Source organism: Schistocerca americana, chromosome 4 (assembly GCF_021461395.2).
Source record: "Schistocerca americana isolate TAMUIC-IGC-003095 chromosome 4, iqSchAmer2.1, whole genome shotgun sequence".
In the NCBI taxonomy this organism is placed as follows: domain Eukaryota; kingdom Metazoa; phylum Arthropoda; class Insecta; order Orthoptera; family Acrididae; genus Schistocerca; species Schistocerca americana.
The window spans coordinates 706,889,532-706,916,882 of NC_060122.1; positions in this window are offsets into that span (position 1 = coordinate 706,889,532).

Consider the following 27,351-nt stretch of genomic DNA (forward strand, 5'->3'; position numbering starts at 1 on the left):
AGATGTGTTACGACCCGTGGCCTACCCTTCATTTGATCCCTGCGAAACCCTATATTTCAGAAGGATAATGCTCGACCGCATGTTGCAGGTCCTGTACGGGCCTTTCTGGATACAGAAAATGTTCGACTGCTGCCCTGGCCAGCACATTCTCCAGATCTCTCACCAATTGAAAACGTCTGGTCAATGGTGGCCGAGCAACTGGTTCGTCACAATACGCCAGTCACTACTCTTGATGAACTGTGGTATCGTGTTGAAGCTGCATGGGCAGCTGTACCTGTACACGCCATCCAAGCTCTGTTTGACTCAATGACCAGTCGTATGAAGGCCGTTATTACGGCCAAAGGTGGTTGTTCTGGGTACTGATTTCTCAGGATCTATGCACCCAAATTGCGTGAAAATGTAATCAAATGTCAGTTCTAGTATAATATCTTTGTCGAATGAATACCCGTTTATCATCTACATTTCTTCTTGGTGTATCAATTTTAATGTCCAGTAGTCCACCAGACGAACTACTCAGAACGTTATTAAAATACGCTGCTGCCCCAGATACGTGGATGTCACTTTCGGTGTATGGACCAATAGTGAGCAGAGCTACCCAGGTTTCGTGAATATTTGAACAAGATACACGAGAAGGTCCAGTTCACAGCCGAAATAGAAAAAAAAACACTCTTTCTTCAGGCCACAAGTGGCCCATCGGGACCATCCGACCGCCGTATCAGCCTCAGCTGAGGATGCGGATACAAGGGGGGGGGAGGGGGGGGAATGTGGTCAGCACACCGCTCTCCCGGTCGTTATGATGGTTTTCTTTGACCGGATCCGCTACTAGTGGGTCGAGTAGCTTCTCAATTGGCATCACGAGGCTGAGGGCACCCCGAAAAATGGCAACAGTGCATGGCGGATGGATGGTCACCCATCCAAGTGCCGGCCACGCCCGACAGCGCTTAAATTCGGTGATCTCACGGAAACCGGTGTATCCACTGTGGCAAGGCCGTTGCCACCGAAATAGAAAAGAGGGGTGCTATTTCATTCATAGACGTGGAAGTATAAAGAAGATTGGATGACATCCAAGGGCGCATATTACGTTGGAAGCCAATACACGGACAGATATTTTACACGCCGAATCCCACCACTAGCCAACACAGAAGAACTTAGTCGACCGTTCGCTGACCATTTGTATGAGCTCAGTGCTCACAGTATAGCACCTGAGCTTGTAAGTCTGCGAACAAAGTTCTTGGCCAGTGGTTGAAGGCTCACTTTCCTCATCATAACCATAGCAACAAATACTGTAAAAGAAAGAAAGATGGCAGAACATCGATAAACTGGGGTCATCAGCATTCTAACATGGCATACTGTATATTACCGAAATGGTGTCGAGTCCATCTTCTAGGCACCAGCAAGACCCAAGACGTGTTAGCCTCTGTCAAGGATAAGATAGTTGCTCAGCTCACTGCAGGTGTGTACAAGGTGGACAGTGAGTGTTAGAAGTCCACGTCCACGAAATTGAAAGGCCAGACGCAACAAGCATCAGGGAGCACGAGCGCTACTTTCTACTTGGGCACCATACCAAACCTGCAGTGGCCGAACATCAGAAAGTCTGTAGTAAGAAAATAAAATACACCGAAATCTGCGTAGCCGCCAAGCAGCCTGGGATGATGAACCACAAGATAAGGGAGGTCATTGACATGTTAAAACATTCGAACAATAGAGAGGATGGTCTTAGTCTTGAACCTTGATGGCTGCCAGCCATCGGAGTCCATTATAATGCCACAACACTTTACTGCGCAGCACTGTCTCGTTGCGTATGATCCTTAAAAATGACAGAGTGCTCGCTTGTCCAAATATGGGTGATTTTGGAAGAAGTCATGTGGCTGCATTCCCGTAAGATGTTTGGACAAAATAGAGAAAAAATCAAACTTCTGACATTTCCGTCTCCAAAATATGATGTTATTCGTACAGAGTTGCAGCGTTTAGCCATTTAAGAAGATCTGTAGCTCGTGACGTCCAGTACAGTTTCTTACTAGTACAAACACCTAAGAACTTAGAATAATCGATTTCATTTATTGATTTACCCTCGTGCGTTATTTCTGATGATGTGGTAAGTCCTTGTGCAGTACTGAAATGCGTGTAGTTGCTTTATCCTAACAAAACTTTCTCGAGGACCCCCTCATCGAGCATGATTGGTACCTTGTCATATCACAGTATCAAGTACCTAAAAAATTAATAGTCTTTTTATGTTGTTGTTGTTGTGGTCTTCAGTCCTGAGACTGGTTTGATGCAGCTCTCCATGCTACCCTATCCTGTGCAATCTTCTTCATCCCCCGGTACTCACTGCAACCTGCATCCTTCTGAATCTCTTTAGTAGCGTATTCATCTCTTGGTCTCCCTCTACGATTTTTACACTCCACGTTGCCCTCTAATGCTAAATTTGTGATCCCTTGATGCCTCAGAACATGTCCTACCAACCGGTCCCTTCTTATTGTCAAGTTCTGCCACAAACTCCTCTTCTCCCCAATTCTATTCAATACCTCCTCATTAGTTATGTAATCTACCCATCTAATCTTCAGCATTCTTCTGTAGCACCACATTTCGAAAGCTCTATTCTCTTCTTGTCCAAACTATTTATCGTCCATTTTCACTTCCACACATGGCTACACTCCATACAAATACTTTCAGAAACGACATTCTGACACTTAAATCTATACTCGATGTTAACAAATTTCTCTTCTTCAGACACGCTTTCCTTGCGATTGCCAGTCTAAATTTTACATCTTCTCTACTTCGACCATCATCAGTTATTTTGCTCCCCAAATAGCAAAATTCCTTTACTAATTTAAGTGTCTCATTTCCTGATCTAATTCCCTCAGCATCACTCGACTTAATTCGACTACATTCCATTATCCTCGTTTTGCTTTTGTTGATGTTCATCTTATATCCTCCTTTCAAGACACTGTCCATTCCGTTCAACTGCTCTTCCAAGTCTTTTGCTGTCTCAGACAGAATTACAATGGCATCGGCGAACCTCAAAGTTTTTATTTTTTGTCCATGGGTTTTAATACCTGCCCCGAATTTTTCTTTTGTTTCCTTTACTGCTTGCTCAATATACAGATTGAATAACTTCGGGGAGAGGCTACAACCCTGTCTCACTCCCTTCCCAACCACTGCTTCCCTTTCGTGCCCCTCGATTCTTATAACTACCATCTGGTTTCTGTAGAAATTGTAAATAGCCTTTCGCTCCCTGTATTTTATTCCTGCCACCTTCAGACTTTAAGAGAGAGTATTCCAGTCAACATTGTCAAAAGCTTTCTCTAGGTCTACAAATTCTAGAAACGTAGGTTTGCCTTTCCTTAACCTTTCTTCTAAGATAAGTCGTAAGGTCAGTATTGCCTCACGTGTTCCAATATTTCTACGGAATCCAAACTGATCTTCCCAGAGGTTGGCTTCTACCAGTTTTTCCATTCGTCTGTAAAGAATTCGTGTTAGTATTTTGCAGCTGTGACTTATTAAACTGTTAGTTCGGTAATGTTCATATCTGTTAACACCTGATTTCTTTGGAATTGGAATTATTATATTCTTCCTGGAGTCTGAGGGTATTTCGCCTGTCTTATACATCTTGCTCACCAGATGGTAGAGTTTTGTCAGGACTGGCTCTCCCAAGGCCGTCAGTAGTTCTAATGGATTGTTGTCTACTCCCGGGGCCTTGTTTCGACTGAGGTCTTTCAGTGCTCTGTCAAACTTTTCACGCAGTATCATATCTCCCATTTCATCTTCATCTACATTCCCTTCCATTTCCATAATATTGTCCTCACGTACATCGCCCTTGTATAGACCCTCTGTATACTCCTTCCACCTTTCTGCTTTCCCTTCTTTGCTTAGAACTGGGTTTCCATCTGAGCTCTTGAGATTCATACAAGTGGTTCTCTTCTCTCCAAAGGTTTTAATTTTCCTGTAGGCAGTATCTATCTTAACCCTAGTGAGATAAGCCTCTGCGTCCTTACATTTGTCCTCTAGCCATCCCTGTTTAGCCATTTTGCACTTCCTGTCGATCTCATTTTTGAGACGTTTGTATTCCTTTTTGCCTGCTTCATTTACTGCATTTTTATATTTTCACCTTTCATCAATTAAATTCAGTATTTCTTCTGTTACCCAAGGATTTCTACTAGCCCTCGTCTATTTACCTACTTCATCCTCTGTTGCCTTCACTACTTCATCCCTCAGAGCTACCCATTCTTCTTCTACTGTACTTCTTTCCCCCATTTCTGTCAATTGTTCCCTTATGCTCTCCCTGAAACTCTGTACAACCTCTGGTTTAGTCAGCTTATCCAGGTCCCATCTCCTTAAATTCCCACCTTTTTGCAGTTTCTTCAGTTTTAATCTACAGTCCATAACCAATAGATTGTGGTCAGAGTCCACATCTGCCCCTGGAAATGTCTTACAATTTAAAACCTGGTTCCAAAATCTCTGTTTACCATTATGTAATCTATCTGAAACCTGTCAGTATCTCCCGGCTTCTTCCATGTATACTACCTTCTTTCATGATTCTTAAACCAAGTGTTAGCTATGATTAAGTTGTGCTCTGTGCAAAATTCTACCAGACGGCTTCCTCTTTCATTTCTTTCCCCCAATCCATATTTACCTACAATGTTTCCATCTCTCCCTTTTCCTACTCTCGAATTCCAGTCACCCATGACTATTAAATTTTCGTCTCCCTTCACTACCCGAATAATTTCTTAAATCTCACCATACATTTCATCGATTTCTTCATCATCTGCAGAGCTAGTTGGCATATAAACTTGTACTACTGTAGTAGGCGTGGGCTTCGTGTCTATCTTGGCCACAATAATGCGTTCACTATGCTGTTTGTAGTAGCTTACCCGCACTCCTATTTTTTTATTCATTATTAAACCTACTCCTGCATTACCCCTATTTGATTTTGTATTTATAACCCTGTATTCACCTGACCAAAAGTCTTGTTCCTCCTGCCACCAAACTTCACTAATTCCCACTATATCTAACTTTAACCTATCCATTTCCCTTTTTAAATTTTCTAACCCACCAGCCCGATTAAGGGATCTGACATTCCACGCCCCGATCCGTAGAACGCCGGTTTTCTTTCTCCTGATAACGACGTCCTCTTGAGTAGTCCCCGCCCGGAGATCCGAATGGGGGACTATTTTACCTCCGGAATATTTTACACAAGAGGACGCCATCATCATTTAATCATACAGTAAAGCTGCATGTCCTCGGGAAAAATTACGGCTGTAGTTTCCCCTTGCTTTCAGCCGTTCGCAGTACCAGCACAGCAAGGCCGTTTTGGTTAATGTTACAAGGCCAGATCAGTCAATCATCCAGACTGTTGGCCCTGCAACTACTGAAAAGGCTGCTGACCCTCTTCAGGAAACACACGTTTGTCTGGCCTCTTAGCAGATACCCCTCCGTTGTGGTTGCACCTACGGTACGGCTATCTGTATCGCTGAGGCACACAAGGCTCCCCACCAACGGGACGGTCCATGGTTTTTTTTTGGGGGGGGGGGAGTATTTTATACGTTTTCTATTTTTGGTACTTAAAAAAAACATTGACATATTCATTATTCGAAAAAATATTGAACTTAAAACTTTTTCAATTTAGCCATCATTGTTTTGTTAAATTTTTTTATTGTTCAAAATCTTTGTCTTCAAATCTGAGTGTTTAGTATAACAAACTCCTTAAAAAAAATGAGTATGAACTGAAAATGAGAGGAAAAAATTAAAACTGACTGTGTTGGTCTTTCAAGTGTACTACACTTGAGATTGCATTGAGCAGACATGTGTGAAAAAAAGGAAAACACTAATTTCATACAAGGTATTATTTATCTGAAAAACTACAGTTACAGCGTAGTACTCCATCAGTATACAGTTAGTTTTAATTTTCAGTTCTTAATGAGGTGAGTTCAATCTGACCCTTGAGTCCATTATTTCTGAAATATTAGGTTCCAAACTTGAAACTTTCACTCTGAAATCCGACCGCATGTCGAGCCGATTCCTATACTTGTTTTTCATGAAACACATGGAAGAAAATGCTTGCTCACACCGATATGTGGTTGCAAGTGGAAGGAACTTTTTCATTGCCTTATCAGCCTAACGGCATACAGCAGAACTATTAGCCTCTATCTAATTGTAGTTTTGCGCTAGATTGTGCTAGTGTCAGTTGGCTCTAGGAAGACGCTAGACGCAGAAGTTGGCGTTCGCTAAAGCTCTGCTCATGCAGGAAGCGGCCAAAACAAAAAAATCTGTTATCATATGAAATATATTTAATCTATTTTTTAATCTAATAGCATCTTGCAAACCCCTCTGGCACAGATCGCGGACCCGTGGGGGTCCGCGGACCAACTGTTGGGAACCACTGATCTAAATTCTTTGACAGTCCATTTGCAGCGAACCAGTTCTTAATTTTCACCAAAATATAATTCACATTTGTATATGATGAAGTTATTCATTATGCTTCATTATAATACTTGTATCGTTGGCAAAGAAGTTTCTTCATACAGCGATCTGCATACTTTTAGTTACAGAAGATGAAAACCAGTCACCAGCAAGATCTCTGACACCAAAGTATTTGAGCTTCCTTAGGAGAATACGATGATCAACACAATCATGTGTTTCCAGTTAATAACACAAAATATCTGTTGACGACATGTTGTCATTCACTTTTTGTATTATCTGATTCTTCAACTGGGTTTTAGTTACAGAAGATGAAAACCAGTCACCAGCAAGATCTCTGACACCAAAGTATTTGAGCTTCCTTAGGAGAATACGATGATCAACACAATCATGTGTTTCCAGTTAATAACACAAAATATCTGTTGACGACATGTTGTCATTCACTTTTTGTATTATCTGATTCTTCAACTGGGTTTTGTAGTCAAACTGAGATTGATTATTTGTTTTATTTTGAGAGAGGTTTGTTTTGGTTCTTGAATACATAATTTTTGAGAATGAGGAAAGTACTGAATACAGAGATTCTACAATATTTCATTCTGTCTGGAAATATCTCCTGTGCTAGTGTGTTGCATATATTGTGTTGGATATATTTGAAGAAGAGGGTATAGTACTTTTCTTGAGATGTTGCCAACTCCGTGATAGGTTTTGGATTTGAGGGAGCCTTTTACATACATTCTTAATTTATTTGACACAGCGTGTAACAACTGTAATTTTCCTGTATATATTAGGCATTGTTCCTTGCATACATTTTACTGCTTTATCCCTTGAACTGCCAATGCTAGTTTTCCGAGCTACTTGAAGGAAGTGATTGCTAAATACGTTGGCTGCCTGAATGCTATCATTTATTATTGTATTTGGCTGTTTTCTTTAAGAACAAAGTTCTCACAGTTCTTATCCGATTTCCTAGTTTCTGTTTTAACTACACTCCTGGAAATGAAAAAAAGAACACATTGACACCAGTGTGTCAGACCCACCATACTTGCTCCGGACACTGCGAGAGGGCTGTACAAGCAATGATCACACGCACGGCACAGCGGACACACCAGGAACCGCGGTGTTGGCCGTCGAATAGCGCTAGCTGCGCAGCATTTGTGCACCGCCGCCGTCAGTGTCAGCCAGTTTGCCGTGGCATACGGAGCTCCATCGCAGTCTTTAACACTGGTAGCATGCCGCGACAGCGTGGACGTGAACCGTATGTGCAGTTGACGGACTTTGAGCGAGGGCGTATAGTGGGCATGCGGGAGGCCGGGTGGACGTACCGCCGAATTGCTCAACACGTGGGGCGTGAGGTCTCCACAGTACATCGATGTTGACGCCAGTGGTCGGCGGAAGGTGCACGTGCCCGTCGACCTGGGACCGGACCGCAGCGACGCACGGATGCACGCCAAGACCGTAGGATCCTACGCAGTGCCGTAGGGGACCGCACCGCCACTTCCCAGCAAATTAGGGACACTGTTGCTCCTGGGGTATCGGCGAGGACCATTCGCAACCGTCTCCAAGAAGCTGGGCTACGGTCCCGCACACCGTTAGGCCGTCTTCCGCTCACGCCCCAACATCGTGCAGCCCGCCTCCAGTGGTGTCGCGACAGGCGTGAAAGGAGGGACGAGTGGAGACGTGTCGTCTTCAGCGATGAGAGTCGCTTCTGCCTTGGTGCCAATGATGGTCGTATGCGTGTTTGGCGCCGTGCAGGTGAGCGCCACAATCAGGACTGCATACGACCGAGGCACACAGGGCCAACACCCAGCATCATGGTGTGGGGAGCGATCTCCTACACTGGCCGTACACCACTGGTGATCGTCGAGGGGACACTGAATAGTGCACGGTACATCCAAACCGTCATCGAACCCATCGTTCTACCATTCCTAGACCGGCAAGGGAACTTGCTGTTCCAACAGGACAATGCACGTCCGCATGTATCCCGTGCCACCCAACGTGCTCTAGAATGTGTAAGTCAACTACCCTGGCCAGCAAGATCTCCGGATCTGTCCCCCATTGAGCATGTTTGGGACTGGATGAAGCGTCGTCTCACGCGGTCTGCACGTCCAGCACGAACGCTGGTCCAACTGAGGCGCCAGGTGGAAATGGCATGGCAAGCCGTTCCACAGGACTACATCCAGCATCTTTACGATCGTCTCCATGGGAGAATAGCAGCCTGCATTGCTGCGAAAGGTGGATATACACTGTACTAGTGCCGACATTGTGCATGCTCTGTTGCCTGTGTCTATGTGACTGTGGTTCTGTCAGTGTGATCATGTGATGTATCTGACCCCAGGAATGTGTCAATAAAGTTTCCCCTTCCTGGGACAATGAATTCACGGTGTTCTGATTTCAATTTCCAGGAGTGTATTACGTATATAGATTTAATTTTATTATTTGAATTATTTATTTCAGACATTATACAGAGATTTTTGATTTTTTAAATCACTTTTCTTAAGACAACAATAACTCTTATTATATGTAATCAGTCCTCCTTCTCTCTTTGTCAATTTCAAACAATGTCCTTTTCCTTGCATATGGTAGTTTGAGTCCTTTGTCCCCTGGGACTTCTTTGGTGTCTTATTAATACCATACGTTAGTGATTCCCCGGGAAAGCAGCTGGTAAACACTGACAGAAACCCGTCTAAAAACACATTAACCTTGGAACCGACATCTGTTACATAATACACATCCCTGCAGTCATCTTCCTCTGTGGCATTCTTCAAACTTTCTGTTGTCTGTTCATTAATTACTCTAAATGTTTACCGTAATCCCACTTCATTCGCAGTCAGATAAGTTGTTACTCTAGTATGGATCGTTGTGTATAATTGGCAGAGAGGTCGTCTACTACTGAGTAAACATTTTTATCATTGACTACGAGTTCACCTACATAAATGTTGTCTATTGAAGTACTGTTTTCCTGTTAATTCTGGCGTGAAATTAACAACGCAGTACATGTTTTAAGTCTTAAGTAAAATTTCTGCATCGTTCTTTTTACATGAATCTTTCAGAAAATCGATGTTAAAATCTCTTCAGACCATCATTTTCTTTCTTTTGTGTGCTACGTAAATACACAGCACAAAAAAAGTGAAACACCTAGAAGGAGAGGGGAAAACGAAATGAAACTTCACGGATTGAAAGAGTATGAAATTTTATTTCAGTGATTATAAAATCGAGCCAAATTTACGAAGAGTTTGGCAGTGTGAGTCCATTTATCAGTATTATGTTGAACCCTATCTGACCTGGATGAATGCAGTGATTTGGTTGGGAAGGGTGTCATAAAGCCCTTGTGTCTCATCCTGAGATAAGCTGGACCACAATTGTTGCAACTGGTTCTTGATGTCTTGGATAATGGTGCTGGGACGGAGCCGGCCCGAGTGGCCAAGCGGTTCTAGGCGCTACAGTCTCGAACCGCGCGACCGCTACGGTCGCAGGTTCGAATCCTGCCTCGGGCATGGATGTGTGTGATGTCCTTAGGTTTAAGTAGTCCTAAGTTCAAGGGGACTGATGACCTCAGCTGTTAAGTTCCATAGTGCTCATAGCCATTTGAACCTTTTTTTTTTTTTTTTTTTTTTTTTTTTTTTTTTTTTTTTTTTTTTTTTTTTTTGCTGGGACTGAGATGACGTCCGAGCTGGTCTGTCCTGTTGAAAACTGGCGCCAAGATACTGTTACACGCGATGAAAACGATGAGGACGCAGGATTTCTGGGGTATACGATTGTTCCGTTAGGTTTCCCGCGAATCATTACCAGCAGTCACCTGAAGTCGTACCTGATGGCTCGCCACACCATGACGCTAATACTAACACCGCTGTGCCTCTCCAAAACATTGGAAGGATGACACCTTTTCCTAGGTCGCCGCAGTGATGCCCAAGGGTGGTAATCCAGGGTATTGCACAACTGTGACTTATCAGTGAACACAATGCTACGCCAATCATCGGCAGTCCATGCTTCCCCGTCCGGCACCACTCCAGATGCAGCTGTTTGTGTTATGGTATTAACGGCAGCCTACGAGGGGCTCCAATCTCCGACCAAAGCTACAGGATGGGACAGAATGATGCTGCTAATCCATTACTTGTTCTCATACGGCAGACGCAGATGTGAAGGTGTGTTTTTTTTTTTTGTTTTTTTTTTGTTTTTTTTTTTTCATCAGTCTACTGACTGGTTTGATGCAGCCCGCCACGAATTCACGAATTCCTTTCCAGCACTTGCAACCTACGTCCTCAATTATTTGCTTAACGTATTCCAATCTCTGTCTTCCTCTACAGTTTTTGCCCTCTACAGCTCCCTCTAGTACCATGGAAGTCATTCCCTCATGTCTTAGCAGATGTCCTATCATCCTGTCCCTTCTCCTTATCAGTGTTTTCCACATATTCCTTTCCTCTCCGATTCTGCGTAGAACCTCCTCATTCCTTCCCTTATCAGTCCACCCAATTTTCAACATTCGTCTATAGCACCACATCTCAAATGCTTCGATTCTCTTCTGTTCCGGTTTTCCCACAGTCCATGTTTCACTACCATACAATGCTGTACTCCAGACCTACATCCTCAGAAAATTCTTCCTCAAATTAAGGCCGGTATTTGATATTAGTAGACTTCTCTTGGCCAGAAATGCCTTTTTTGCCATAGCGAGTCTGCTTTTGACGTCCTCCTTGCTCCGTCCGTCATTGGTTATTTTACTGCCTAGGTAGCAGAATTCCTTAACTTCATTGACTTCGCGACCGTCAATCCTGATGTTAAGTTTCCCGCTGTTCTCATTTCTACTACTTCTCATTACCTTCGTCTTTCTCCGATTTACTCTCAAACCATACTGTGTACTCATTAGACTGTTCATTCCGTTCAGCAGATCATTTAATTCTTCTTCACTTTCACTCAAGATAGCAATGTCATCAGCGAATCGTATCATTGATATCCTTTCACCTTGTATTTTAATTCCACTCCTGAACCTTTCTTTTATTTCCATCATTGCTTCCTCGATGTACAGATTCAAGAGTAGGAGCGAAAGGCTACAGCCTTGTCTTACACCCTTCTTAATACGAGCACTTTGTTCTTGATCGTCCACTCTTATTATTCCCTCTTGGTTGTTGTACATATTGTATATGACCCGTCTCTCCCTATAGCTTACCCCTACTTTTTTCAGAATCTCGAACAGCTTGCACCATTTTATATCGTCGAACGCTTTTTCCAGGTCGACAAATCCTATGAAAGTGTCATGATTTTTCTTTAGCCTTGCTTCCATTATTAGCCGTAACGTCAGAATTGCCTCTCTCGTCCCTTTACTTTTCCTAAAGCCAAACTGATCGTCACCTAGCGCATTCTCAATTTTCTTTTCCATTCTTCTGTATATTATTCTTGTAAGCCGCTTCGATGCATGAGCTGTTAAGCTGATTGTGCGATAATTCTCGCACTTGTCAGCCCTTGCCGTCTTCGGAATTGTGTGGATGATGCTTTTCCGAAAGTCAGATGGTATATCGCCAGACTTATATATTCTACACACCAACGTGAATAGTCGTTTTGTTGCCACTTCTCCCAATGATTTTAGAAATTCTGATGGAATGTTATCTATTCTTCTGCCTTATTTGACCGTAAGTCCTGCAAAGCTCTTTTAAATTCCGATTCTAATACTGGATCCTCTATCTCTTCTAAATCAACTCCTGTTTCTTCTTCTATCACATCACACAAATCTTCACCCTCATAGAGGCTTTCAATGTATTCTTTCCACCTATCTGCTCACTCCTCTGCATTTAACAGTGGAATTCCCGTTGCGCTCTTAATGTTAACACCGTTGTTTTTAATGTCACCAAAGGTTGTTTTGACTTTCCTGTATGCTCAGTCTGTCCTTCCGACAATCATATCTTTTTCGATGTCTTCACATTTTTCCTGCAGCCATTTCGTCTTAGCTTCCCTGCACTTCCTATTTATTTCATTCCTCAGCGACTTGTATTTCTGTATTCCTGATTTTCCCGGAACATGTTTGTACTTCCTCCTTTCATCAATCAACTGAAGTATTTCTTCTGTTACCCATGGTTTCTTCGCAGCTACCTTCTTTGTACCTATGTTTTCCTTCCCAACTTCTGTGATGGCTCTTTTTAGAGATGTCCATTCCTCTTCAACTGTACTGCCTACTGCGCTATTCCTTATTGCCGTTTCTATAGCGTTAGAGAACTTCAAACGTATCTCGTCATTCCTTAGTACTTCTGTATCCCACTTCTTTGCATATTGATTCTTCCTGACTAATGTCTTGAACTTCAGCCTACTCTTCATCACTACTATATTGTGATCTGAGTCTATATCTGCTCCTGGGTACGCCTTACAATCCAGTATCTGATTTCAGAATCTCTGTCTGACCAAGACGTAATCTAATTGAAATCTTCCCGTATCTCCCGGCCTTTTCCAAGTATACCTCCTCCTCTTGCGATTCTTGAACAGGGTATTCGCTATTACTAGCTGAAACTTGTTACAGAACTCAATTAGTCTTTCTCCTCTTTCATTCCTTGTCCCAAGCCCATATTCTTCTGTAACCTTTTCTTCTACTCCTTCCCCCACAACTGCATTCCAGTCGCACATGACTATTAGATTTTCGTCCCCCTTTACATACTGCATTACCCTTTCAATATCCTCGTACGCTTTCTCTATCTGTTCATCTTTAGCTTGCGACGTCGGCATGTATACCTGAATTATCGTTGTCGGTGTTGGTCTGCTGTCGATTCTGATTAGAACAACCCGGTCACTGAACTGTTCGCAGTAACACACCCTCTGCCCTACCTTCCTATTCATAACGAATCCTACACCTGTTATACCATTTTCTGCTGCTGTTGATATTACCCGATACTCATCTGACCAGAAGTCCTTGTCTTGCTTCCACTTCACTTCACTGACCCCTACTATATCTAGATTGAGCCTCTGCATTTCCCTTTTCGGATTTTCTAGTTTCCCTACCACGTTCAAGCTTCTGACATTCCACGCCCCGACTCGTAGAACGTTATTCTTTCGTTTATTATTCAATCTTTTTCTCATGGTAACCTCCCCCTTGGCAGTCCCCTCCCGGATATCCGAATGGGGGACTATTCCGGAATCTTTTGCCAATGGAGAGATCATCATGACACTTCTTCAAATACAGGCCACATGTCCTGTGGATACACGTTACGTGTCTTTAATGCAGTGGTTTCCATTGCCTTCTGCATCCTCATGTCGTTGATCATTGCTGATTCTTCCGCCTTTAGGGGCAATTTCCCACCCCTAGGACAAGAGAGTGCCCTGAACCTCTATCCGCCCCTCCGCCCTCTTTGACAAGGCCGTTGGCAGAATGAGGCTGACTTCTTATGCCGGAAGTCTTCGGCCGCCAATGCTGATTATTTATCAAAATTTAGGGAATGTGGCGGGGATCGAACTCGGGACCGAAGACGTTTTGATCATGAATCAAAGACGCTACCCCTAGACCACGGGTACCCAAGGTATTTACGCCGTGCTTGATGCATAATACGGCAATCCTCTCTTGTGGCGGTCAGACAAGATCTGACAGAAACTTGATGACGAGTGTGCCTGCCTTCATGTTCCCACGCAGTCCAATAGCGGGCCAGTGTCACATCCGAATGCTTCACAAATCCGGATATTGCACGATTCAACCAGCAGGCCAAATGGAGACCCACAAGGAAGTCCCTTTCAAACTCTGCCAGGTGTTGATGACGCTCTCTTACACGAGTACGTAGCATCATTGTGTCCTTCACAACAATAACGCGACAACAAACGCTTTATATATACTACCAAGCCTTCTAACACTAAACACGAACAACATTAGTACTCTGTGGCTGCCGTACTACCTGTCACTGAGAATTGCGACTGTAATCATTTACATATCGCCGGTTATGTGTGCGTGTGTGGAGTTACACTGACATCCGACCGTGTCTACTGGGTGCTTCACTTACACACACACACACACACACACACACACACACACACATATATATATATATATATATGGTGGTCCATTGATAGTGACCGGGCCAAATATCTCACGAAATAAGCATCAAACGAAAAAACTAGGACGAACGAAACTCGTCTAGCTTGAAGGGGGAAACCAAATGGCGCTATGGTTGGCCCGCTAGATGGCGCTGCCATAGGTCGAACGGGTATCAATTGTGTTTTTTTAAATAGGAGCCCCCATTTTTTATTACATATTCGTGTAGTACATAAAGAAATATGAATGTTTTGTTGGACCACTTCTTTCGCTTTGTGATATATGGCGCTGTAATAGTTACAAACGTATAAGTACGTGGTATCACGTAACATTCCGCCAGTGCGGACAGTATTTGCTTTGTGATACATTACCCGTGTTAAAATGGACCGTTTACCATTTGAGGAAAAGATCGATATCGTGTTGATGTATGGCTATTGTGATCAAAATGCCCAACGGGCGTGTGCTATGTATGTTGCTCGGTATCCTGGACGACATCATCCAAATGTCCGGACCGTTCGCCGGATAGTTACGTTATTTAAGGAAACAGGAAGTGTTCAGCCACATGTGAAACGTCAACCACGACCTGCAACAAATGATGATGCCCAAGTAGGTGTTTTAGCTGCTGTCGCGGCTAATTCGCACATCAGTAGCAGACAAATTGCGCGAGAAACGGGAATCTCAAAAACGTCGGTGTTGAGAATGCTACATCAACATCGATAGCAGCCGTACCATATTTCTATGCACCAGGAATTGCATGGCGACGACGTTGAACGTCGTGTACAGTTCTGCCACTGGGCACAAGAGAAATTACGGGACGATGACAGACTTTTTGCACGCATTCTATTTAGCGACGAAGCGTCATTCACCAACAGCGGTGACGTAAACAGGCATAATATGCACTACTGGGCAACGGAAAATCTACGATGCCTGCGACAAGTGGAACATCAGCGACCTTGGCTGGTTAATTTATGGTACGGCATTATGGGAGGAAGGATAATTGGCCCCATTTTATCGATTGCAATCTAAATGGTGCAATGTACGCTGATTTTCTACGTAACGTTGTACCGACGTTAGTACAAGATGTTTCACTGCATGAGAGAATGGCGATGTAATTCCAACATGATGGATCTCCGACACATAGCTCACTTGCGGTTGAAACGGTATTGAATAGCATATTTCATGACTGGTGGACTGGTCGTCGAAGCACCATACCATGGCCCGCACGTTCACCGGATCTGACGTCTCCGGATTTCTTGCTGTGGGGAAAGTTGAAGGATACTTGCTATCGTGATCCACCGACAACGCCTGACCACATGAGTCAGCGCATTGTCAATGCGTGTGCGAACATTACGGAAGGCGAACTACTCGCTGTTGAGAGGAATGTCGTTACACGTATTGCCAAATGCATTGAGGTTGACGGACATCATTTTGAGCCTTTATTGCATTAATGTGGTATTTACAGGTAATCACGCTGTAATAGCGTGCGTTCTCAGAAATGATAAGTTCACAAACGTACATGTATCACATTGGAACAACCGAAATAAAATGTTCAAACGTACCTACGTTCTGTATTATAATTTAAAAATCCTACCTGTTACCAACTGTTCGTCGAACATTGTGAGCCATTTGTTTGTGACTATTACATCACCATCTATCACAAAGCGAAAATAGTGGTCCAACAAAACATGCCTATTTCCTTACGTACTACACGAATATGTAATAAAAAATCGGGGTTCCTATTTTAGAAAACGCAGTTGATATCCACTTGACACATGGTAGCGCCATCTAGCGGACCAACCACAGCGCCATCTGGTTTCCCCCTTCAAGCTAGAAAAGTTTCGTTCTTTGTATATACACTCCTGGAAATGGAAAAAAGAACACATTGATACCGGTGTGTCAGACCCACCATACTTGCTCCGGACACTGCGAGAGGGCTGTACAAGCAATGATCACACGCACGGCACAGCGGACACACCAGGAACCGCGGTGTTGGCCGTCGAATAGCGCTAGCTGCGCAGCATTTGTGCACCGCCGCCGTCAGTGTCAGCCAGTTTGCCGTGGCATACGGAGCTCCACCGCAGTCTTTAACACTGGTAGCATGCCGCGACAGCGTGACGTGAACCGTATGTGCAGTTGACGGACTTTGAGCGAGGGCGTATAGTGGGCATGCGGGAGGCCGGGTGGACGTACCGCCGAATTGCTCAACACGTGGGGCGTGAGGTCTCCACAGTACATCGATGTTGTCGCCAGTGGTCGGCGGAAGGTGCACGTGCCCGTCGACCTGGGACCGGACCGCAGCGACGCACGGATGCACTCCAAGACCGTAGGATCCTACGCAGTGCCGTAGGGGACCGCACCGCCACTTCCCAGCAAATTAGGGACACTGTTGCTCCTGGGGTATCGGCGATGACCATTCGCAACCGTCGCCATGAAGCTGGGCTACGGTCCCGCACACCGTTAGGCCGTCTTCCGCTCACGCCCCAACATCGTGCAGCCCGCCTCCAGTGGTGTCGCGACAGGCGTGAATGGAGGGACGAATGGAGACGTGTCGTCTTCAGCGATGAGAGTCGCTTCTGCCTTGGTGCCAATGATGGTCGTATGCGTGTTTGGCGCCGTGCAGGTGAGCGCCACAATCAGGACTGCATACGACCGAGGCACACAGGGCCAACACCCGGCATCATGGTGTGGGGAGCGATCTCCTACACTGGCCGTACGCCACTGGTGATCGTCGAGGGGACATTGAATAGTGCACGGTACATCCAAACCGTCATCGAACCCATCGTTCTACCATTCCTAGACCGGCAAGGGAACTTGCTGTTCCAACAGGACAATGCACGTCCGCATGTATCCCGTGCCACCCAACGTGCTCTAGAAGGTGTAAGTCAACTACCGTGGCCAGCAAGATCTCCGGATCTGTCCCCCATTGAGCATGTTTGGGACTGGATGAAGCGTCGTCTCACGCGGTCTGCACGTCCAGCACGAACGCTGGTCCAGCTGAGGCGCCAGGTGGAAATGGCATGGCAAGCCGTTCCACAGGACTACATCCAGCATCTCTACGATCGTCTCCATGGGAGAATAGCAACCTGCTTTGCTGCGAAAGGTGGATATACACTGTACTAGTGCCGACATTGTGCATGCTCTGTTGCCTGTGTCTATGTGCCTGTGGTTCTGTCAGTGTGATCATGTGATGTGTCTGACCCCAGGAATGTGTCAATAAAGTTTCCCCTTCCTGGGACAATGAATTCATGGTGTTCTTATTTCAATTTCCAGGAGTGTATATATACACTACCGACCATTGAAACTGCTACACCATAGAAGAAATGCAGATGATAAGCAACGGGTATTCATTGGACAAAGATATTATACTTGAACTGGCATGTGGTTACATTTTCACCCAATTTGGGTGCATAGATCCTGAGAAATCAGTACCCAGAACAACAACCTCTGGCCGTAACAACGGCTTTGATACGCCTGGGCATTGAGTCAAACAGAGCTTGGATGTCGTGTACAGGTACAACTGCCCATGCAGCTTCAACACGATACCACAATTCATCAAGAGTAGTGACTGGCGTATTGTGACGAGGCAGTTGCACGGGCACCATTGACCAGACGTTTTCAGTTGATGAGATATCTGGAGAATGTGCTGGCCAGGGCAGCAGTCGAACATTTTCTGTATCCAGAAAAGCCCGTACAGGACCTACAACATTCGGTCGTGCATTATCCTGCTGAAAAGTAGGGTTTCGCAGGGATCAAATGAAGGGTAGGGCCACGGGTCGTAACACATATGAAATGTAACGTCCACTGTTCAAAGTGCCGTCAATGCGAATACAGGTGACCGAGACGTGTAACCAATGGCACCCCATACCATCACGCCAGGTGATCAGGTGATACGCCAGTATGGCGATGACAAATACACACTTCCAATGTGCGTTCACCGCGATGTCACCAAACACGGATGCGACCATCATGATGCTATAAAGAGAACCTGGATTCATCCGAAAAGATGACGTTTTGCCATTCGTGCACCCAGGTTCGTCGTTGAGTACACCATCGCAGGCACTCCTGTCTGTGATGCAGCGTCAAGGGTAACTGCAGCCATGGTATCCGAGCTGATAATCCATGCTGCTGCAAACGTCGTCGAACTGTTCGTGCAGATGGTTGTTGTCTTGCAAACGTCCCCATCTGTTGACTCAGGGATCGAAACGTGGCTGCACGATCCGTTACAGCCATGCGGATAACATGCCTGTCATCTCGACTCTAGTGATACAAGGCCATTAGAATCCAGCACGGCGCTCCGCATTACCCACCTGAACCCACGGATTCCATATTCTGGTAACAGTCATTGGATCTCGACCAACTCGAGCAGCATTGTCGCGATACGATAAAACGCAATCGCGATAGTCTACAATCCAACCTTTATCAAAGTCGGAAACGTGGTGGTACACATATACGAGGCATCACAACGACATTTCACCAGTCATCGCCGGTCAACTGCTGTTTTTGTATGAGAAATCGTCAGCACGTTGTAGGTGTCGCCACCGGCGCCAACCTTGTGTGAATGCTCTGAAAAGCTGATCATTTGCATATCACAGCATCTTCTTCCTGTCGGTTAAATTTCCCGTCTGTAGCACATCATCTTCGTGGTGTAGCAATTTTAATGGCCAGTTCAGCTTAACTAAAGACATTGAAATTTCTCGAAAATTACACACCGGATCAAAAAGCGTAATAATTCCATTTCCAGTATGTGTATCTCGGAGGGGAACATCCAACGATAGCACACTCGACCCGCCATCACCCCTCATGCGTGGGTAACGGGGGCAACTTTGAAGATTTCAAAGCGAACCTCTCTTTTTACTGCACATTACGATTCTACAGCAAACTCTAGATATATTTTGTCCGAAGCATGTTCTTCGTGTTTCCACCGATAATGCTGTAATTGGAGGAATTAAAATGCGTACACAATCGTAATTTACGGCACGCTATTCAGCCGACCGTGGTGGCCGAGCGGTTCTAGGCGCTTCAGTCCGGAACCGCGCGACCGCTACGGTCGCAGGTTCGAATCGTGCCTCGGGCATGGATGTGTGTGATGTCCTTAGGTTAGTTAGGTTTAACTAGTTCTAAGTTCTAGGGGACTGATGACCTCAGATGTTAAGTCCCATAGTGCTCAGAGCCATTTGAACCATTTGAATCATGCTACTCAATGGCCCTTGTATACCCTATGGCACATGGCACGTCACCTCCATGCTGCGAGTGTAGCACAGGCCAGTATTTCGTAACTTCTAGTTGGATAAAACCCATTCGCAGCGTTGTATTCCTCCGACATATCGAACAGGGGACTACTCGACTTGCCACCGTGGCGGTTCAGCAAACTGCAACGTATCGTAACACACATTACACCCAACCGGAGCTTACGTATCGTTCATACGTACAACAGATAACGACTCTAAACATTACAGTACTTGCGCAGTGTTTATTGTCTGCACACCTATCTAACATTCGGAGAACAGACGTGCAAGTGGACGATGAATCTTGCAACCACAGAAGAAAAAACTGAACTGATGCTAATTTACGGAGAATGTAGGAGAAATGTTGAGGCTGCTGTTGCCTTGAATGCAGAGCGTTTTCCAGAGAAAGCTGGCTCTCGTTAGTTATTTTACAAGTCTTTGCAACCCTTTATGTCTGATGGCAGCGTACAGGCCGGCAAAAGGTAATGAAGCAAACTTGTTACAGGAGAAGCTAGTAAAATAGCTATACCATCGGCTGTACATCACAAGCCACGAATAAGCGCCCGGCTACTACACCGCGATTCCGGTTTGTACATAAGTAGTATTATAATAACACAGCATCGTCATAACTATCATTCATACCACGTGTCACAGCATCAAGAACTTCATGGCGCCGATTTCCGTAATCGGGTAGTGTTTAGCGAATGGGCACGTCAACAAAAGCAAACGACCTCATCGTTCTTTGCCAGGATACTATTTTCCAATGAGTCTACATAACCGGTGTAACCAGCATTATTGGAGCGTAGACAATCGCCACAGGTTACGGCAAGTTGACCATCAACATGCATGGTCGGTAACGTATGATGTCGCATCATGGGGGACAAATTAACTGGTCCGTATTTTATCGACGTCACGTTGAATGGATGCAAATATCGAACTTTTTGGAACAGGAACTACCGATACTACTGCAGGATGATGCACTGGTCATTCGACAACGAATGTAGTTTCAACATGACGGTTGCTCAGGGCACTACACTATCTAAGGATGGGGGGTATTACGCCGTGCCCTCTTAACTGGCCCCCTAAGTCGCCGGATTTGAGGTTGCCGGATTTCTTTCTGTGGGGATATTTAACAGATAAGATGTACCAGCAAGCGAGAACAGTCCGTGAAGACATGATCGACCGCGACAGAAACGCCTGTGCTGACTTTCCCGCAGATATGTTTCTGTCCTGTATACGATCATTTGAAAAGCGAATCACTAATTGCATTGAAGTTGGCTGTACTAAGTTTGAACACTTGCTCTAATTGGAGACGTAGAGCAGCGTTCGCCTCAAGTAGTCCCCTGTTCGATATATCAGAGGAATACAAAGTTGTGAATGGGGCTTCGTATTAAAAGTTATTAAATACTGGCCTGTCCTATCCTCGCAGCATGGAGGTGGGGTCCCACGTGCCACTGAATACTCAAGGATCACAGAGTAGCATGTCGTAAACTACGATTCTGTACCTATTTCTATTCCTTCGATTACAGCGCCATCTATGGGGGAACGAAGAACATACTTCAGACAAAACGTATGTAGATTTTGCCGTAGAATAGTAATCTGCGATAGAAAACGGGGGTTCCCATAGTAGATTCCAAGGTTCCCCCCCAAAGCCCACGCACGTTGTCTAGGGGGTGAGTGTAGAGTGTGGTATCATTGGATGTCCCCCTTCGAGATAAACAAATTGGAATTATAACGTTTCTTGATATCCAATGTGTAGTTTTCGAGATATTGCGATGTCTTCAGTTAAAATGAACATCCTGTATATATTTAAAGATAGAGAGAGAGAGAGAGAGAGAGAGAGAGAGAGAGTTATTGTGACTACATAATGAGATGCGCTCTAAAAAGACAAGTCATCTAAGCTATGCCACCCTTACTTAAAATGTAAAACATTGAAAACATTCACATGGCGAGGCAAAATGTACTTTGGCGGCATCCTGAGTGTAAATAGGCGAGCTTGATGGGTGCTCCAGGTCTGTCTTTCGGCCGCTATAAGGGAACGCTTTCTTATGCTCTAAGTAATACATCTACATCTACATGGTTACTCTGCAGTTCACACTTAAGTGCCTCGCAGAGGGTTCATCGAACCATTTTCATACTACTTCTCTACCATTCCACTCTCGAATGGCACCAGGGAAAAAGGAACACCTAAATCCTTCCGTTCGAGCTCTGATTTCTCTTATTTTATTATGATGATCATTTCTCCCTACGTAGGTGGGTGTCAACAAAATATTTTCGCATTCAGAAGAGAAAGTTGGTGATTGAAATTTCGTAAATAGATCTCGCCGCAAAGAAAACCGCCTTTGTTTCAGTGACTGCCACCCCAACTCGCGTATCATATCAGTGACACTCTCACCCCTATTGCGCGATAACACGAAACGAGCTGGCCTTCTTTGCACTTTTTCGATGTCCTCCGTTAATACTACCTGGTAAGGATCCCACACCGCGCAGCAATATTCCATCAGAGGACGGACAAGTGTAATGTAGGCTGTCTGTTTAGTGGATTTGTCACATCTTCTTTCTGCCAACAAAGCGCAGTCTTTGTTTCGCCTTACCCACAATATTATCTGTGTGGTCTTTCCAATTTAAGTTGCTCGTAATTGTAATTCCTAGGTATTTAGTCAAATTTACAGCCCTTAGATTTGTGCGATTTATCGTATACCCAAAAGTTATCGGATTTCTTTTAGTACGCATGTCGATGACCTCGCACTTTTCTTTGTTTAGTGCCATTTGCCACTTTTCGCACCACACATAAATTCTCTCCAGGTCATTTTGTAACTGGAATTGATCGTCTGATGATTTTACTAGCCGGTAAATCTTACAGCGTCATCTGCAAACAATATGGGGGCTGCTCAGATTATCACCTAGATCATTTATGTTAATCAGGAACAGCAGAGGGCACATGACACAACCTTATGGATTGCCAGATATCACTTCTCTACTCGATGATCTACCGTCTATCACTACGAACTGTGGCTTTTCTGAGAAGAAATCACGAATCCAGTCACACAACTGAGACGATACTCCATATGGACGCAATTTGATTAATAGTCGCTTGTGAGGAACGGTATCAAAAGCGTTCTGGAAATCTGAGGTCCCTTGTAGACAGCACTCATTACTTCATGGGAATAAAGAGCTAACTGCGTTGCACAAGAACGATATTTTCTGAACCCGTGTTGGTTATGTATCAATAAATCATTTTCTTCAAAGTGATTCATAATGTTCGAGTACAGTTTATTCTCCAAATTCCTACTGCAAACCGAGGTCAGTGATATGGGTCTGTAATTCAATGGGTTACTCCTATTTCCCTTCTTGAATATTGGCGTGACCTGTGCTACCTTCCAGTGTTTAGGAACAGACCTTTCGTCAAGTGAGAGGTTGTATATGATTGCTAAGAAAGGCGCTATTGTGTCTGCATACTCTGAAAGGAACCTGATTGGTATGCCATCCGAACCGGAAGACATACCTTTCTTAAGTGATTTGAGTTGTTTCACAACACCTAAGATATCTACTTTTATGTCACTCATGCTAACAACTGTTCTGGTTTCGAATTCTGGAATATTTACTTCGTCTTCTTTCGTGAAGGAATTACGGAAAACTGTATTTAGTAACTCCGCTATAGTGGCGAAAGCGATGCATGCGTTCGGGGATGTGCGGTATAATTGTCACGCTGCTGGATTAGTAAAATTCTGATAGGCTATTAGTAAAACTCTACTTAGAACAATTCAGATAGTCACTGGATGAAAAAATTCTGATAGTTGCTGTTCGAGTTATCGTGGGCTGATTTTATATGGGGCTGTGTTGAACTCTGAACTATTTTTGATGGAGTTTGGACTTTCAATATCTGATACCAAGCATAGACATAATACTGAATTGGACATTAGAAGTGAGAATAATAGCCACCACGATTACATAAGTGACTCATAAAGTACTGCCTTATGTTGTAAAGTAAAATAAAATCATGAGCCCTTGCCGATCGTTTGTTTTAGAAAAACTCACAGTTATTTTTATTAAATAATCTGCATTAGTGGTCTAAAACTTATATGCATTTCTTGAGGATAGTTAATATCTGGTGAGCACTCTGCTGTAGATACCATAGACAACAATTATCATTAGAGCCTAATGTTATAAAGGTCTCAATAGGTGAGAAGGTAGAGTCACGTACACGCAATAGGTTATTACTTTTTTGTTCCTATACTTTCGCTAGATTCACTGGGGGAATACTCAGGAACGGTAGTCCCCCCTTGAAGGAGGTTGGTCGCATGACTCTGCTTAACCTGTATTTGAATAGTTCTGGCCTGTTTGAACCCTTGCCGGATACGAAGAACATTGGCGGTCCCTACAGGCTAGTTTAATAAACGCGAAAGCGTCACGGAAATCCTCACCCAACTTCAGTGGCAGACTCTATGAGGGATGCGTTAGATATCACAATGTCGTTTACTGTTGAAGTTCTGAAAGCATACGTTTGTAGAAAGGCCAACCGATCTATTGCTTACTCCCATGTAAACTTCGCAAACAGACAGTGAAAGTAATATATGATGGCATAAGCTGTTTGTGGCATTAGATAGTTTAAATGCTGCTGTATTGGCTTGCTCATCCACCATCCGTCACCTGCGAAATTCAGCGGTCTGAGATCTGCTTTTTACTGCTCAAGCACAGTTGAAAAGTAAAAGTTCTGCAATCGGGACCGACCGATCGACATGTCATCCTTTCCCAATGGCATCATTTGGATGCTGTGCGGAGTGGCATGGTGTCAGCACACCGCTCTCCGATCATTGTTGGCTTTCTTGACCTTGCCGATACTCAATCAACTGGCTCCTTAATTGGCATCACAAGGATGAGTGCACGCCGTTCCACTCTTCCCACCGAGCAAAAATCCCTAGCAGTACCGGGAATCGAACTAGGGTCCTCTACACAGCAGCCAAACACGTTGACCAGTGAACTGTGGAGTCAGACTAAGCACCACCTATATTTTCACGTCTGCACCTGTCACACAACGGATACACCCAGCACTCTGTAACAGCATTCGCAAAAACATCGGCAGAAACTAATAAAAACGTCGAGGTCGCCACCTGATTTCCAAGCCGGAATAAACAAAATAGAGTCAGCATAAGATTCTTTTTTATTACACTGTTCTCGACCTAACTACACATAGCCGGCCTGTGTGGCCGAGTGGTTCTAGGCGCTTCAGTCTGGAACCGCGCGACCGCTACGGTCCCAGGTTCGAATGCTGTCTCGGGAATGGATGTGTGTGACGTCCTTAGGTTAGTTAGGCTGAAGTAGTTCTAAGTTCTAGGGGACTGATGACCTCAGATGTTAAGTCCATTGCGCTCAGAGCCATTTGAACCATTATACTCAAAACTATGCGCCAGCTCACAAATATTGGTGACGAAGTCTTGCGCACCCGCCTCTCATGTGCCCAGGACGAAGTATCTTTTTCGAGTCGTATCGCCTCTAGACTGGTTCACACAACGAATATTGATTTGTCGACAGAAGTGCCGACACAGTGTGATTTGAGGGGGCCGCAATGCACGCTATAAACACACGAAGGATGGCGTGAGGTCTGAAACAGGATACGTAATGAATGCTATAAAGAAAAGTACGTAGCTTTTGGAATACTTAACTTTAATCCATCCTTGTTGTATACATCGTTCTTGATGAGACATGCTTTATACGATAAGTATCAATTGCTATGTAAGGCTAATGGCGCCTTGCTAGGTCGTAGCCATGGACTTAGCTGAAGGCTATTCTAACTATCTGCTCGGCAAAGGAGCGAGGCTTCGTCAGTGTAGTCGCTAGCAAAATCGTCCGTACAACTGGGGCGAGTCTATCCCGTATCTCGAGACCTGCCTTGTGGTGGCGCTCGGTCTGCGATCACACAGTGGCGACACGAGGGTCCGACATGTACTAATGGACCGCGGCCGATTTAAAACTATCACCTAGCAAGTGTGGTGTCTGGCGGTGACACCACAAATATTTCGGTCATTCAATCTGCGGCCAGTATTTCCTTTCAACCTACTTTAGCTTTTAACGTCGGTTTATAGTATCTGCTGGTTAAAGTTCAAATGTGTGTGAAATCTTATGGGACTTAACTGCTAAGGTCATCAGTCCCTAAGCTTACACACTACTTAAATTATCCTAAGGACAAACACACACACCCATGCCTGAGGGAGGACTCGAACCTCCGCCGGGATCAGCCGCACAGTCCATGACTGCAGCGCCTTAGACCACCCGGTTAAACCCCACGCGACATCTGCTGGTTACAAAAAGTAAGTAATCTTTTCAGATGACTCGATGAGAGGCTGACTCTGTTTGCCTATAAGTCTTAGATTAGGAATTTAAATACGAGCTACATAATTTAAAGACAGAGCTGCGATTCGTTGACTTCATTTCTTTGGCGGCCTCCAGTACTTTTCAGTCACGCAAGACCAGCTGGGCCGTTCACTCCCCCCCCCCCCCCCCCTCACCTGGATGGTTATGCCCGACGCTGCACTGTCAGCAAAAACGCATTCCATCTTCCCATTCACGAAGGGCACCGGCCAGCATGGTTGGCCACCTTCTCGTCTTTTTTGGCCACAACCACAGCACCTGACATTAAAGCTGCTGTCTCCTTAGACAGTATGTGCTGCGCTCTATAACAAAACTTAGAGAGAATCGATCTCGAGCAGTGGCTTACCAACATTCGATCTTACCACTCACCATTCGCGACTTGAAAAGAAAAGGGACCAAGTGACAGTGGGACATAATGTACCCTCCACAACACAACATAATGCGGCCTCCAGAGTTTAATTCTAGAACTAGTCAGGCTCAGTCACTGACTTGACGTGCAGCCGCCCTGGTTCGGAGGCTAGTCACCTTCTTGGAGTTTTCTAGCCAGCCGATGGTATGCTAAACGTGGAACGGCAATGCGGTGGTCCAGTGCGTCACGTTTGCCCCTCTGGAGAGGCTGGCAAAGCGGTGGCACAGCTTCGCCGCGCGGGGCTCAGTTTTCGGGACGGAAATCCCCGGGGCCGGGGCAGAGTGGGCGAGGCACACACACACACACACACACACACACACACACACACACACACACGCAGTATATATTACGGGGCGGCGCTAATCCCCGGCCGGCGGAGCCGCCAGTTTTATCCCGCTGGAATCTTGCCCGCGCCGATCGCTCACGGTCCGGGGAAGCCCCCTCTGACACGGCTGATCCCGCCGGGGGATTCCCGCGGCGCGCCCGCCGGTGCCGGTGCGCTGTTATTTACACGCGGCGGTGTGGGGGTGGGCGCTGCGCCCGCCCCCGCGGGCCGAGGCGACGCCGCCGCCGCCGCCCCCGGCGGTGCGCTGCCCGCGCCCTCGCACGGCCGACATGATAAGAGGCTCGCTGTTTACCTTGCCGCCCTAAGCCCCTGGATACGACGCTACCTGCTACACTCTCTGCCCCCACTCCCACCCCCAACCCAGCTGCCGTGTGCGCCCTAATGAAATTCATGGCCCGTTGCCGGTTGCTGAACCGGCACTTCTTCAGCTCCCTGTTTTAATACGGAAGAAGTGCATTGCCGATGGGGTACAAAATAGCTTCTAAAGAAAACCTCTAAAGTCAATGCAATATTTAGTTAAACTCCTTGAGCTCCGAAATGACATCGACAAATCCACTACGTTAATTTCCTTTTCTAATAACTGTACATTTTTCTC